General features: G+C 38.4%; 1 protein-coding gene and 1 long non-coding RNA gene across 3 annotated transcripts in view; one reads left to right on the top strand and one right to left on the bottom strand.

Annotated features, from left to right (window-relative positions):
• The window catches only part of LOC138388440 (uncharacterized), an 81475-nt gene extending 78333 nt beyond the window's left edge, over window positions 1-3142 (top strand). The window contains exon 5 of the long non-coding RNA XR_011234124.1: window positions 1301-3142. This is a non-coding gene — a long non-coding RNA (uncharacterized lncRNA). The remainder of the gene's footprint in view (window positions 1-1300) is intronic.
• PLPPR1 (phospholipid phosphatase related 1) overlaps window positions 1-15223 on the bottom strand; it is a 256436-nt gene that overhangs the window by 73214 nt on the left and 167999 nt on the right. The window lies entirely within an intron of this gene.

Below are 15223 nucleotides of genomic sequence, written 5' to 3'. Positions count from 1 at the left end.
CCTGTCTCTCACCATATACAAAAATCAACTCAAAATGAATTAAAGACTTAAATGTAAGACCTGAAACTATAAAACTACTAGAAGAAAACATAGGGGAAATACTTCGGGACATTGGTCTAGCCAAAGATTTTATGGGTAGGGCTTCAAAAGCATAGGCAACAAAAACAAAAATAGACAAATGGGACTATATCAAACTAAAAGGCTTCTGTGCAGCAAAGGAAATAATCAACAGAATGAAGGAACAACCTGTTAGAATGGCTATTATCAAAAAAGACAAAAAATAACAAATGCTGGTGAGGATGTAAAGAAAAAGGAACGCTTATACACTGTTGGTAGAAACAGAAATTAGAACAGCCATTATGAAAAACAGTATGGAGTTTTCTCAAAAAACTAAAAATGAAACTACCATTTGATCCAGCAATCCCACTACTATTTATCCAAAAGAAAGGGAATTAGTATATGGAAGAGATACCTTCACCCACCCATGTTTGTTACAGCTCTAATCATAATAGCAAAGAAATGGAATCAACCTAAATGTCCATCAACAGATGAATGGATAGAGAAAATGTGGCATATATACCTAATGGAATATTATTCAGTCATAAAAAGAATGAAATCCAGTCATTTCTGGCAGCATGATGAGCCTGGAGGACATTCTGTTAAGTAAAATAAGTCAGGCACAGAAAGGTAAATACTGCACATTCTCACTCACATGTGACAGCCAGAAAAAAAAAAATTGAGCTCATAGAGGTAGAGAATAGAATTGTGGTTATTAGAGGTTGAGAAGGGTAGGGGGAGGGAAGGAAAAAGAGGTTGGTTAATGGATATAAAGTTACAACTAGATGGTAGGAACAAGTTATAGTGTTCTGTAGCACTGGAGGGAGAATATGGTAAACAATTTAATGTTTATTTTCAAAAAGCTAGAATAGAGGATTTTGAATTTTGACAACACAAAGAAATGATAAATGTTTGAGGTGATGGATATGCTAATTACCCTGATTTGAACATTATGCCTTGTATATATGTATCAAAAGATTCTGTATCCCATAAATATGTACAATTATTTCACGTCAACTAAAAATAAAAAAAAAAATAGTCATTTTTAAGGTGTTGTGTTAACTATGGAGACAGCGAGGGGGAGGGAAGGAGAGAGAGAATGAGCACCAGCACATGTGTGTTTGGGAGAGAGAGGGAGGGAGCTAAGAATTACTCCATAGTTTGAAAATAGGAATTGTATATCCTACTTGCATTCTGTCCTTTGGCCTCACATTTATAGAAATATTTGCTTCCTCTCTGACAGAGAGAAGAATGCGGAAAAGAAGAATGCCAGAAGAAGGGTATGATTTCTCTGTTTAGATATTTGAAGAACTAAGAGAAATTAGATTTGTTATAACAGCTAAAGGGTAAAAATTGCCCCTGCTAAGTATTTGAAAGTTGAACAGAAAAATTTTGCATGAACTTTTTTTGGAATTGTTTAAAGATGCAATGGTTTGCTTTGATAGGTGGTGTGTTCTGTATTGCTAAGGAAAACCAAGCATAGCCCTGACAATTACTTAATGGAGATAACAGTAGAGGGGATTCAAGCACATCTGGAACAATAAGCTTTAAAGTCTCACTATTGGAAATTCTATAAATACTGAAGAAACAAGACAAATAAAAGGCATCTTGAGGGACTATTCCACCTTAAATATAAACATAATGTAACAGGAATTACGTTACCATAATCAAATGTTAGTTGGGTTCCCATTTTGTCAGGTATAAAGCTCTGCTGATACCTTCAAATTATTTTTTTAATAAAGCCAGCCAAGCATGAAATAACTTCATAGCTGCTTTGGTAAAGACTAATAGGGGAAATTGCACTAATGAGAGGCTAATAAGGCAGACTACGATGACCCTAGAAGCACACATCTTTTTCAAATGAAGATGGTGAATACTGTGCCTATTATTACATAAGTGAGAGGGTTATGTTCTCATTTTCTAAGGAGAGGTTTTGGGAAATTTATCAGTAGGGGGCATTGGTGTTCTATCAGCAGGAGAACTTGACCCAGAGAATAAGAAGTGCTCTTGGTAATTCTGAGCACTTTAAAATGATCAACAAGTCAAAGCAGACAGGAACCTATTTTTTCTTAGGAAAAAATCCACATAGAAATGTCATCTGTTCTAAATGAAACTTTAGGAAATGAAAGTACAGCATGTACATATTTGGTCTTCCCGAGATAAATGAAAGATGCTAGAGGCTTTAAAAAAAAATTTTTTTGAGAGACTAATATCGCAGCAGCTGCAGATTCAGCATTTCTAATTCTAGGAATTGAGAAGAGCTGAATTTGCATCCTGGTGAAATAGCATCACAAATGCTTACAGCTCCCATCTAACTGTAATGAGAGTGAAATTAAACAGTTCCCCGTTAGAAACTTCTCCAATACAGTAAATTCAGTTTTGTTTTTTTCTCTCTCCTTCTGCCCAAATAGGCAAAGTCATACAGTCGTGAAAGGAATGGGGGGAAAAGGAAAATATGCAAATTTGGAATGCACAGTACATGAGATAAAGAGCTACATTTCTTTACCATAAACACACATGCAAGCCCCACCATTCATCATGGATAGAAAGATTATTAAACACCATTAAAAACAAGTATAATTTTTTCCATATCTACCATGACATAAATGCTAGATGGCCAATATAATTACATATGAATTATTACACTTTATAGAAAAACTTGATATCCTAGATGCTTTGACTTCTATCCTCAAGAATATTTTAGTTTTACATCTTAAAAGTTAGAATCCTGAGACTTAATAAAATTGGGGATCTTAAGGAACCGTAAAAATGAAGGATACATTAAAACAGAAAAGTACATCTATAGGTTTCTCTAATTCGAGTCTATTTGAAACATGAGGAGGCTAATTCCCACCCACTTTTAAGGCTCACCCAGATTTTTTTACCTTTATTCATTTAACACACATTGATGAAGCTCCTTCTAAGTAAGTTGTAGACACAGGCTAGCTGCTGCTCTCTAAAATTAGCCTTGACCTCTGGGGGCCACTCTCTGAACTCCTGGAACAGGAATTTCTAGTTGGGATCTCTCTCTTTCACTCTCTCTCTCTGTGTCTTTTTGTCTCTGACTCTTTCTCTCTAATGTAATTTCTGATATATATATTTTCATACATATTTATAAATATACATATATACACATATATTTCTCAACTTAATAAGCCCTTACAATATTTAAGGTATAGAACTTTTATTCATTTTTAAAGAAAAATACATTTCAAGATAATACACTTGGAAACAAGGTAAAACCCCAAGGGCATGTTAGGAACCAAGATAATAAAAGGGAAGCCTAAATGGCTCTGCATTTTTAATAAATTATGAATTCAGAAATGGGGAGAGAGTGAGAAGAGGTGGGAAGGTTCTTTGGAAGTGGAGTAGCCAATAAAATTCTCCAGATGAAAAGGCTTTTTAGAACTGGAATGTCTAATATTAAATTATTTGCAATATTACAAGGTAAACTCCCTCCCTTCTCCTTATGCTTTCTACAAACAATTGCATTGTGGGTATGCATATGTGTAAAACAGTGAAAAAAACACAAGCATGTTGATGTTACAAGGAAAACAATGAGAACTTGAATGACAGAAAAGTACAGAAAAATCACACACAGACTAAACTGAATATGCAGAATCAGGACCATTGAAGCTAGAGGAGACTGAGAATGTAAATCCTCCTCCTGTTCACTGCCTGTCACCCCCTACCCCACAGAAATTAACAGCAGTCTTGGGTAGGACTCTGGACTTCTATAGGTATGGAATGGAGGATTGAATCAATATTATAATGATATTAAGGGGATCAAGAAGCCTTAACTGACTTTGGAATTAAATGGTAGTGAAGCCCCAAAATGATTTTCAACCCACTTTTAAATGATAGTCTTGTCTCCTTTATACCTTCCAATGCAAAGTTGTTCTGACTCATTCCTGAGTAACTGAGGTCCTGAGATTCTGGATTCCTGTCTCAACTCCTGTCTTAATTCATTTTGTGCTGCTGTAACAGAACACCTGAGACTTACGATAAACTGAAATTTATTGGCTCACAGTTATGGAGGCTGGAAGGTCCAATATGAAGGTGCTGGTATTGCACAAGGGCCTTCTTTCTGCGTCACACATAGTGGAAGGCAAGAAGGAAAGAAAGTGCACCAAGGAGGAGGCCAAACTCACCCTTTTATAACAGCACCAATCCTACCAACAAGGATGGAGCCCTCATGGCCTAATCATGTCTTCTCACCTCTTAATACTATTACAATGTTACAATGGTAATTAAATTTCAATATGAGTTCTGGAGGGGACAAACATTCAAACCATAGCAACTCCTGTCCATGTTTGGTCATTCTGGCAGGGGAGAGGGTACCATCTCTGGCACCATCAACCCTCCTGATATGCTCATTTTCACTGTTTGTTGGGTTTATTTTTTAAGTTTATCATTCAAACCTTCTCTCTCTCTCTCTCTTTTTTTTTTTTTTTACCATTATTCCATTTTCCTCAATTACAAAATAATTTTTTAATCATTACACTTTCAAAGGTAAATGAAAAAGAGCCCTAAAATCACACACCTACATCCACTTTGGCATGTTTATGTTTAGAGAAGCTTGTCATGGCAGTAAACAGAATTAAGTGCAGTCATCTGTTGGTAAATGAAATATTTCTTTGAGCAGCAGTTGCATTTCAGTTCAGAAAAAGATTCTGAGCTTAATCTAAGTATGCTGTGACAGCTACCTCAAGTCTATTTAGAAAGATAAGCTATATGCACGAGACATATATATATAACACGGGGTAGATCCTAAGTGCTTGGATGCTGATCTGAATGGGGAGGCCCCAGTGGTTGCTGGATCAGGTAAGAAAGCTGCTCAATGTAGGATCAGACACATGTTGATTTCATCTGGGTCAAATAAGCCAATAGAAAGTAAATGAGATAAAAGGAAGCATTTAGGTCCGTATGAACAAGTGGACATTTTCTTTATAACTACCTTATAAGGTTATATACATTTATGCCTATTTCTTAGATTGAGAAAATTGAGGCCCACAGAGAAAAAATAAATTGCCCAAGACCTCATAGCTAGGGTGAGATGATAATGGGGTTAAAATGCTGGTACACTTCTAATCTCTCCATGAAACCACAGATGCAGCTCTGCAGCCAGACAACTAGGGAAGTGATTATAGGCCCAAGGCTATTTTGATACCAGAAGCAGGGCTGAGCAGTACAGAAAGCACAGATTTCTAATCAGAGAAAGGTTCAGGCTCTGCTACTCATTGGATCTATGACCTTGGGCTAATGACTTAAGTTACTCTATAACCTCAGTTTCTTTATTTGTTCAAAAGAAAAAAGAGGAAGAGGATAAAATTACTCAATTATCAGGACACTAGCCCCACAGTGAGACTACTCTAAGGCCACTGGTCTACTTGAACCAATTTTGGCTGAATCAGGAAAGCAGACGAGACGTATCCTAGAATTTCTCAGTAAGGCTCAGAGACCTGCATGGAAAACTTTGGGATAACCAGTCGTTTACTTTGAAAGATATTAAAAAAAATAAAAATAAAAGCATGATAGAAATTGCCACCCCCCCCCCCAATCAGTTCTACTTCCTGTCACTAACTGTACTCAAATATTTTGTTTATACACTTGTGGCCACACCGAGGCCCTTTTTTCCATGGCAATATACTTCTGCAAACATAAAAATGTGCAATTTTTAAATTTATCTTTGAAAGTGTAATGCTTTAAAAATTTTAACTAGGGTACATGGTTTGATGATCAAAAATAGAAAGTTGGAAGCATAAGATTGAAAAAGTAGAAATGTATAAGAACTATAATGAGGGAAATTTAGAATACTGTGAGTCATTATGGATCGGAATAAATGCGGAATTCTCCCTGATGATGCCTACAGCAAAAGAAAAAAGCACTACTCTATGACAAGTGAATCAACAGTGTGCAAAGTTCACTAAAATAAAATAGAGTACACTTGGATGCTTCTCTAAAATATGGATATTATTGTGGGGACACAAATGAATCTTAATTTTCTCAGAGGTGAGAATTCCCTGAGTTGTAAACTAAAGAAATTTTGACTTTTGTGGTGATATTTTCAGAGCAATTAAACAAATTTGGAAGAAAAAGGTCATCAGAATTGTTTTGTAATTGAAAAAAGTCTTGGTTAGACCAAAACTATCAATAACATAATCACATAAGACATTTTAAAAAACAATGTAGAATCTCCCTCAAGGTCTTTTTTTTTTTTTTTTTTTTTTTAGATCTCGTTCTATTGTCTAGGCTAGAGTGCAGTGGTGTCATCGTAGCTCACTGCAACCTCAGACTCCTGGGCTCAAGCGATCTTCCTACCTCAGCCTCTCAAGTAGTTGGGACTGCAGGTGTACACCACCACACCTGGCTAATTTTTCTATTTTTTTGTAAATATGGGGCCTTGCTATGTTGCTCAGGCTGGTCTTAAACTGCTGGCCTCAAAAGATCCCCCACCTTGGCTTCCCAAAGTGCTAGGATTATCAGGCCTCCAGATCTTTTTCAAAAGTACTTGAGAATGGCCGGGCGCGGTGGCTCATGCCTGTAATCCTAGCACTCTGGGAGGCCGAGGTGGGCGGATCGTTTGAGCTCAGGAGTTCGAGACCAGCCTGAGCAAGAGCGAGACCCCATCTCTACTAAAAATAGAAAGAAATTATATGGACAGCTAAAAATATATATAGAAAAAATTAGCCGGGCATGGTGGTGCATGCCTGTAGTCCCAGCTACTCGGGAGGCTGAGGCAGGAGGATCGCTTGAGCCCAGGAGTTTGAGGTTGCTGTGAGCTAGGCTGACGCCACGGCACTCACTCTAGCCTGGGCAACAGAGTGAGACTCTGTCTCAAAAAAAAAAAAAAAAAAAAAGTACTTGAGAAAATTAAACTCTTGCAATAGGAGAAATTTTGCTAAATTCTTGTTTCATATATTTGGCTTAACCTCTTTGGGGGCAGAAAGAAACCAAAACTAAAAAAATAATGGCTCAATTTATAGGCAGGAGACTTCAGGCTACAGATGGCTCCTACTGCCCTTTTCCAACAAGCATTGTTTATTGGGGCACCATTTTCCGTCCCCTTATTCTGTCCTTCCCTTCCCCGATGATTATAACACTGACAGCACTGGGCATGTGGTTATAGGGAGAGATGCAGTGAAAGTTTTCCAAAAGAAAAAACTCTGGTCTTGGAGCTGGACAAACACCTGTTCTGCTGCTAGCAGGCTGTATGAGCTTGGGCAAGTCGCTTCACCTCACCAAGTTTCATTAAATGGAGAAAATAATTCCTAATATGACACAGTAAAATTATCAATGCATGAGAGATGACAGCCTCCTGCCAAGGAAAATTCTGACCACTGACAGCTAACTGTCTTCCCTATCTCTCCTTTTTATTTGCTAGATACAGAATTACACGCTAGGAGACAAAGAGGATAGCAGGACTTGCACTGAAAAAAATAAATACATTTCAGGACAGAGAGTGACTAATTAAAAAAAAAAAAAGCTCCTTAAAACACACCTAAAAGTATGGTGTTTTTGTTTTATTTTTGAATTACCAGCCTTGTGTTTTGTGGTGTTGACCTATAAGAGAGCATGTAAATAGCACCCCTTGTAGCCCACAATTAATTTGAATCAGTTAAGAGAGAGAAAGTGTAAGAGAGATCAAAATAGTCCCTTTATTACTTTTAAAGGCTGGGTTAGAGAATGTGGCTTAGGTGGACCTCCTCATCTGAACCACATAATTAGGTCGACTTGCCTACTGAGTTGTAGACAGTGCTGGAAACCACAGTTCCTCCCCGCATAGAAAGAACAGACTAGAACACGTTTTCTGTGATATCTGGCTCCCAAGGGGAAGGAGGGAGGATGACACTGAGCCTTGCATGCCTAGTTCTTCCAAACTTGCCAATCATGTAATGTATTCCACCCTAGAGGAGGACCAACTGAAGGTGTGGAGAGAGGCCAGAGTTCACACCCTTACGGATTTCTCTCTACATGAAAGGAGGTATCAAGAATCAAAAAATGCGCTTCTGTGAGCATAAATCATCTCAATTTATCCTTGCTCAGTGGAATGAATTGGATTTTACAATAATTTATTATAAGTAACAGAACTCTGCATCAATATCCTTAGTGTTTAAACAGACCACATTTCGACATCCTGATGAATATGTCCTGGTTTTATTCTGGAATGGCTTGAGATGAGACATGGTATGTCTGGATTTTCCTTTCCTTGATTAAACCTTTCGATGCATTTAATTTCCAGAAATGGATGGATTGGTTCCAGGAGAGGGAGGGAAGCCGGCTGTGTACGACTGTAATGATCTCTGACAGCAGGACATGGAGCACTGATTTTTACAGCAGTAGTCAAAATTACAGTAATTAGAGAAAATATCCACATCTTTATAAACAGAGTGTTAACTGATTCAAAAGGAACTTAATGAGAACCTACAAGAGGAAGTGCACTTTTGCCACTGAGTATTAAACATTAATTAAAGTCAGAAGGTAATAGTCAAATTGCCTCTCCACTTCAGTCACTTGGCAAGGCACAGAAATTGGAGAGGATTTAGAATCTGCTGACTTAGCTGGCTGCGACCCTCCAAATGGGTTTTCTAAATTTATGGTTCGGTTTGCTGCTGAATCTTACTTCCTATTAAAGACCTTGTTAAGACTGTGTTGTAGAAACTCAGAGACGAAAGCTTTCAAATGAACAGCATTGAAGAATTGAGTACCTTATTTTAAAAAGGTATTTTAAATGCCCTTTTTATTATAAAGATAAGTAAAAGATGTATGAAATAAAGCATGATCCCAACTATGAGATAAAATATGCACAGAGAGAAAATATTTCCAAACTGCCCATCTGACAAAGGATTAATAACTAGAATATATAAGGAGCTCAAAAACTCAATAGAAAAGAATCAAATAATCTGGTTTAAAAATGGGCAAAAGATCTGAACAAATATTTCTCAAAAGAAGACATAAAAATGACCAAGAGGTATATGAAAAATGCTCAATGTTATTATTCAGAATAATGCAAATCAAAACTACAATGAGATATCAAGTCACTCCAGTTAAAATGGCTTTTAAACAAAGGACAGGCAAAACAAATGCTGACAAGAATGTGGAGAAAGAGGAACCCTCATACACTGTTGGTGAGAATGTCAATTAGTATAGCCACTATGGAGAACAGTACGGAGATTCCTCAAAAAACTAAAAATAGAACTACCATATGATCCAGCAATCCCACAGCTAGGTTTATATCCAAAAGAAAGGAAATCAGTGTATCAAAGATTCCTGCACTTCCAAGTCTATTACTGCACTGTACACAATACCCTAAATTTGGAATCAACCTAGGTTTCTTTCAATGAATAACGAAAATGTGGTACATAGACAATAGATATTATTCAGGCATAAAAAAAGAATGAAATCCTGTCATTTGCAACAACATGGATAAAACTGGAGGACATTATGTTAAGTGAAATAAACCCAGCATAGAAAGGCAAGTTTCAGATGTTCTCATTCATGTATGAGAGCTAAATATTGAAACAATTGATCTTGTGGAGACAGAGAGTAGAATGATGGTTACCAGAGGCTGACAAGGGTACCAGGAAGGGGTAGAGATAAAGTGGGGATGGTTAATAGGTATAAAAATATAGTTAGATAGAATGAACAAGATCTAACATTTGCTAGCAAAACAGGTGACTATAATCATCAAGTTATTGTATATTTTAAAATAACTAAAACAGTGGAATTGGAATGTTTCTAACACAAAGAAATCATAAGTGCTTGAGGTGATGTATACCCCAATTACCCTGATTTGATTTTTACACACTGTAGGCCCATGTCAAAATATCATATGTACCCCATAAATATATACAACTATTGTATATTCATAATAAATAAAATTAAAAAAAATACTGGAAGGAAATATATAAAGTTATTAGAAATCAATTTCTTTGAACACTGAATGATCTTTTTCTGCATTATTTATGTATTAGTTTTTTAAATGGAAAAAGTAAAATAAGGTTAATTTCTAAAGGTTTGCATATTCTCACAGAAGAGCTAATCGGGTGCCCCCAAATTGGCTATAGGGTATTTAAGAGAACTAGCTTTCATGTCTGAGTTCTTGGGGATGTAGCAAAATTGATAAGCTGGAAAATAATAAACACAGCTAACATTTGAATGTTACACTGCACCTTTTTTTTTAACTGAATGACTGCCAATACACTTTGTTGCCATTTCAATATACAATTATGCTTAAGAACTAATTTTATGTTACTGTGGTTTTGATATAATATCAAACCTCTGATCCAATAACAAACAAGACAAACTTCTGGGAGCAGAACTAACAATTTTTTTTTCATTCTGAGTTTAGAACTGGCCTATTTGGATAAGGCAGGTCATAGAAATGTCTGATTTCATCAGATGAACCTCCTTGGGGGCTGCAGCTCAAAACTGTTTACATTGATTCCTAAAGGATTTGCACCTAACTTCTTGCTTTCAAAATCCAGTGTTTATGCCACTGCACGATACTGTGTGTGACCTGGCATGGGTTGGCATTTGTAGCAGAGCTTCAGTCAGGTGGGCTTCTGCTAGGCCTGGAAGGGGATACCCACAGTGCACATATGGGTGAGGGAACTTTGCAACATTGTTTTTCTCACCATTTAGACTAATTTTACCTACTCTTCCCAGTAGGCGAGGAGCTCCTTGATGGAGTGTGTGTGTGTGTGTGTGTGTGTGTGTTTTCTCATAGGAATAACAAAGTGCTTCAACATACTAGGTAGGTATTCACCTTGAGTTTGTTGAATTGACCTGAGTTGAAAGTGAAGGCGGCAACAAAATCGAAAAGCTGGAAACCTCACACCTTCTAAATAACTTTGGGCTCCCTGTTTTCATTAGGTCAATGAAGAATGCACAGGTTTGGGGTGTGCGGAGGTTGTTTTTTAACCTCAACTGAAATTATGTGTCACCTGAGCTGCTGACCTGCAATTTGCTCTGAAACTCTTGAGGGAAAATGTCACAGGAAAGTCACAGCTCAGACCACAGCATAATATAGATTTACTGATGGCCTCCTATGTGCCTGCATTTGAGCTGCTCTCTAATCATCAGGGGAACGCAAATCAAAACCACAGTGAGATATCACCTAATTCCAGTGAGAATGGCTTTTCTCAAAAAGTCCCCAAACAACAGAATCTGGCATGGATGTGGAGAGAAAGAACACTTATACACTGTTGGTGGGACTGCAAACTTGTTCAACCCCTATGGAAGACAGTATGGAGATACCTCAAAGAACTAAAAGTAGAGCTACCATTTGATCCAACAATTCTGTTACTGGGTATTCACCCAAAGGAAAAAAGGCATTTTATAAAAAAGACACTTGCAATTGAATGTTTATAGCAGCACAATTCACAATAGCAAAGACATGGAAATAACCCAAGTGACCATCAATTAAATGAGTGGATTAATAAAATGTGGTATATGTATAGCATGGAGTACTACTCAGCCATAAAAAATGGGGAACTAATACCTTTTGTAATAACCTGAATGGAACTGGAGACTATCCTCCTAAATGAAGTATGGCAAGAATGGAAAAACAAACACCACATGTACTCACTGTTAAGTTAGAACTAAATGATCAACACTCATGTGTACATATGGTAGTAAAATTCAACAGAAGTCAAACAGGTAGGAGCGGGGAGGAGGGTATGGGTTAATTCACACCTAATGGGTACAATACACACTATCTGGGTGATGGACACACTTATAAACTTTGACTCAAAAACTGTACAAAAGTAATTTGTGTAACCAAAACATTTGTACCCCTGTAATATTCTAAAATTAAAAAAAAAAAAAAAAAACAGAGAAAGAGAAATTAAGAAGAAGAAAAGAAAAGAATGAGGCACATGCTCTACTTTTAATGAGCCTGAAGTCCAGCCAGGGAGAGTCTTATCACAAGTAATGGCGACGCCGAGGGTCAACTGCAATTAGAGATGCACTTACTGGACACAGCAACAGCCCAGAGGAGGGTGTGCCTGGTCAGAAAAGACTTCATAGAGCAGACAAAAATCCACCTCATCATTAACAAACAAATATCATCAAAAGGAAATCATTAGTTTTGAAGTTGGGCTTTTTTATATACTTAAAAAAATGTTGTTAGGATTCCCGTTGTTGAGGCATACTTGCTTAATGGTAAAAATACAAATATAAATGGAACAGGTATAAATCTTGCCTTTAACATACAGTCTTAAAAAAAATACCATTTCTTTATTTTTTTAAGTCAATTTATATCTGATGTTGGGCTACTGTTGCACTGGGCTACAGGAAATTCATTCTCAGCTGTGAGTACTGGGACTCTCCTACAGGATCACAGGGCATCAAGGATGCCCTCGGGGAGCTGAGCTATACCCGTTAGCTCTGCGGCTGACATGCTTCCTTCAAGTTCCAGGGGCTCTGCTGCTTCTGTGCCACAATCCAATTAGGGCACAGGCATCTTTGCTGAGGCTTGGGGCCCCAGGATCCAAGGTGCAGCCTATTTGACGCACATGGTCATCACCTTTGAGATCTTGCCATATGTCCATATGTTCCCATTAATTGAAAGACCAACCCATTTTATTACTTCTTTTTTGTTTTTATTTTTAGTGACAGAGTCTTGGCTCTCTTGCTCTTGCTCTGTTGCCCAGGCTGGAGCGCAGTGGCATAATCACAGCTCACAGTTCACTGCAGCCTTGAACTCCTGGGTCAAACAATCCTCCTGCCTCAGCCTCCCAAGTAGCTAGGACTACAGGTCCACTTTTCTAATTTGGGGGAATATGCTCCTTCTTTCTCCCTCTTGGCCCTCAATGGCACCCCCTTTCTCTTCCTTCCCCTCCAGGTTTCCTGGTATAATCCCTTTAAGGTATATGAGCTTTGATAAAAGAGCTATGTGTGAATGTTTGTGTCCCCCAAAAATTCATGTTGAAATCCCAGCCCCCAAAGGATGGTATTAGGAGATGGGACCTTTGGGAGATGATTAAGTGATGGGAGTGGGGTCTTTATAAACGGGATTAGTGCCCTTATAAAAGATACCCCAGGGAGCTCTCTTGCTCCTTTCTGCCACGTGAGGACTCAGAGAGAAGACAGCAGTCTACGAACCAGGAAGTGGGCCCTCACCAGACACTGAATCTGCTGGTCCCTTGATCTTGGACTCTCCAGATTCCAGAACTGTAAGAAATAAATTTCTGTTGTTTATAAACCACTCAGTCTATGGTAGTTTGTTATAGCAGCACAAAAGGACTGAGATAATAAGAAAAGTCAGTAACTTTAAGTAGCTTTAGCTGTTTTCCTTGGCGTATAGTCTTGTAATTAACAAAGTACATGGAGGCCCTGGCAACTTGGTTGGTGTTGACATGGAATGGAGTGGGTAAGGGAGGGAATACACACATACACACACTCACACATGTGTGTGCACAAATTAATATCTAAGAATATTGCTCTGCCACATAACCAACAAGATACACAGGAAATTCACCTTCAGGAAAAGCTACCATGACACCTGTTCATAGTATGAGCAGCTAAACCATCATGTCAGAGGGGCAGCTCAGGAACTGAGGTCATAAAAGAGGGTCTCTGATTCTGTAGAAAGAACATTGAATTGGGAGTCAGGAGACATGAGATGAGACCTTAATTCTCTCACTAAACTTACTGTGTGACCTGGGACAAGTCTCTTTGGGGCCCTCAGTTTCCCCAGATGCAAAATAAGTGGTACTGAGGCATTGATTCTAAACGTCCTGTGAGCCTCAGTATTGGTAATTGGTTTGGTGTAACGGGAGTGGATCTGTCATTTTTACAAAGCAGCTTAATAATCACCAGATCATTGCCTCTAGTATTTGACACATTTAAGTTACATTGTTTGGCTAAACAGGTACAAGGTACAGTGGGGGAATGATGCCAACTGGGCCTCTGAAGCCTCTGAGGGTGAACTCAGTGTGTAAGCACAGGGTGTGTGAGTGGGTCAAAACCATCTCACACTCACTGACTGCTGTGGGCCCTCCTATTGTGCTCAGCTGTACAGGCAATTTTTGCAATTAGGATGAGAAGTTCTGGAAATCGGGAGTTTATGGGAGAATCCTTGCGTGGTAGTGGTCTAGCTCGTGCTTTGGGTGAGCCGCGTGGGGCTGGAGTGAGCCCGCCAGCCCCACACAGCAAGGTGAGGCATGACCCTCATTAAATCTATCTGTGGTGCCTTCTATTCTAGGGAAGCTGCCATGTGAGCAGTGGCAATATTTCACTCCACAAATGGCCCATAAGAAACATTAAAGATGTCATGTATTCTAAAGGAATTGACTTAATGATTCTTTCCACTTAAGCAAGAATTGCTGGCAAAATTCATTCCTTAAATGACTCCGAGTGACAGATTCCTGAACAGGCAAGAATTCAGGTAAAACATGCTAATATATAGTGAGTCCTCACTTATCCCCATCCATAGGTTCTTGGAAACTACAACTGTAAGCAAAATGACATATAACCAAACCCATTTTATCATACACTAATTGATATAAACCAGAGTTAAGCTCCTGTGGCTTATTTCTGATCATAAAAATATCAAACTTCTAAATAAAGACTCCAACACTTCTAATATTAAACATTGAAATAAATGTGAGCTACACATACACTTAAGAAAAATAAGTGAGATAATTACTTACCCCATTATTGCAGTTCAGGGTCATGGGTTACGGGATCCTGTCAGGCAGCTCAGAGCACCAGGCGGGAGCTGACCCTGCACCCCGTCACAAGGCACACTCACACGCACCCCGCACTCACTTAAGCTTGGACAATGTAGACGTGCCAATTCACCTAACGTACACGTCTTGGGGCTGTGGGCGGAAATTGGAGTACCCAGAAAAAACCCGCACAGACATGGGGAGAGTGTGCAAATTGTACACAGACAGTGGCCCTGGTCGGCGAATAGATATTTTTATCAACGTTATAATGAAACGTTATTTGAGGACCTGCTATATAGCCTTTTTACACCCACAGATCTCCTCCATCATGTCTACAAACCCCAACCCTAGGCTCTCTCTGGGCACTCGGAAAGAGCCCATGGTGCATTTTCTTTCCTTAGTGAAACGTCCACCAGGATGTTCTCTTTATCAGGAAGAAATAAAACACTCTGTCAAAGATTCAGTGACAGAGCCTGAGCATCATTAACTTT

The sequence above is a fragment of the Eulemur rufifrons genome, chromosome 7 (assembly GCF_041146395.1).
Source record: "Eulemur rufifrons isolate Redbay chromosome 7, OSU_ERuf_1, whole genome shotgun sequence".
Classification (NCBI taxonomy): Eukaryota; Metazoa; Chordata; class Mammalia; order Primates; family Lemuridae; genus Eulemur; species Eulemur rufifrons.
This window is presented reverse-complemented; position numbering and strand designations above follow the sequence as displayed.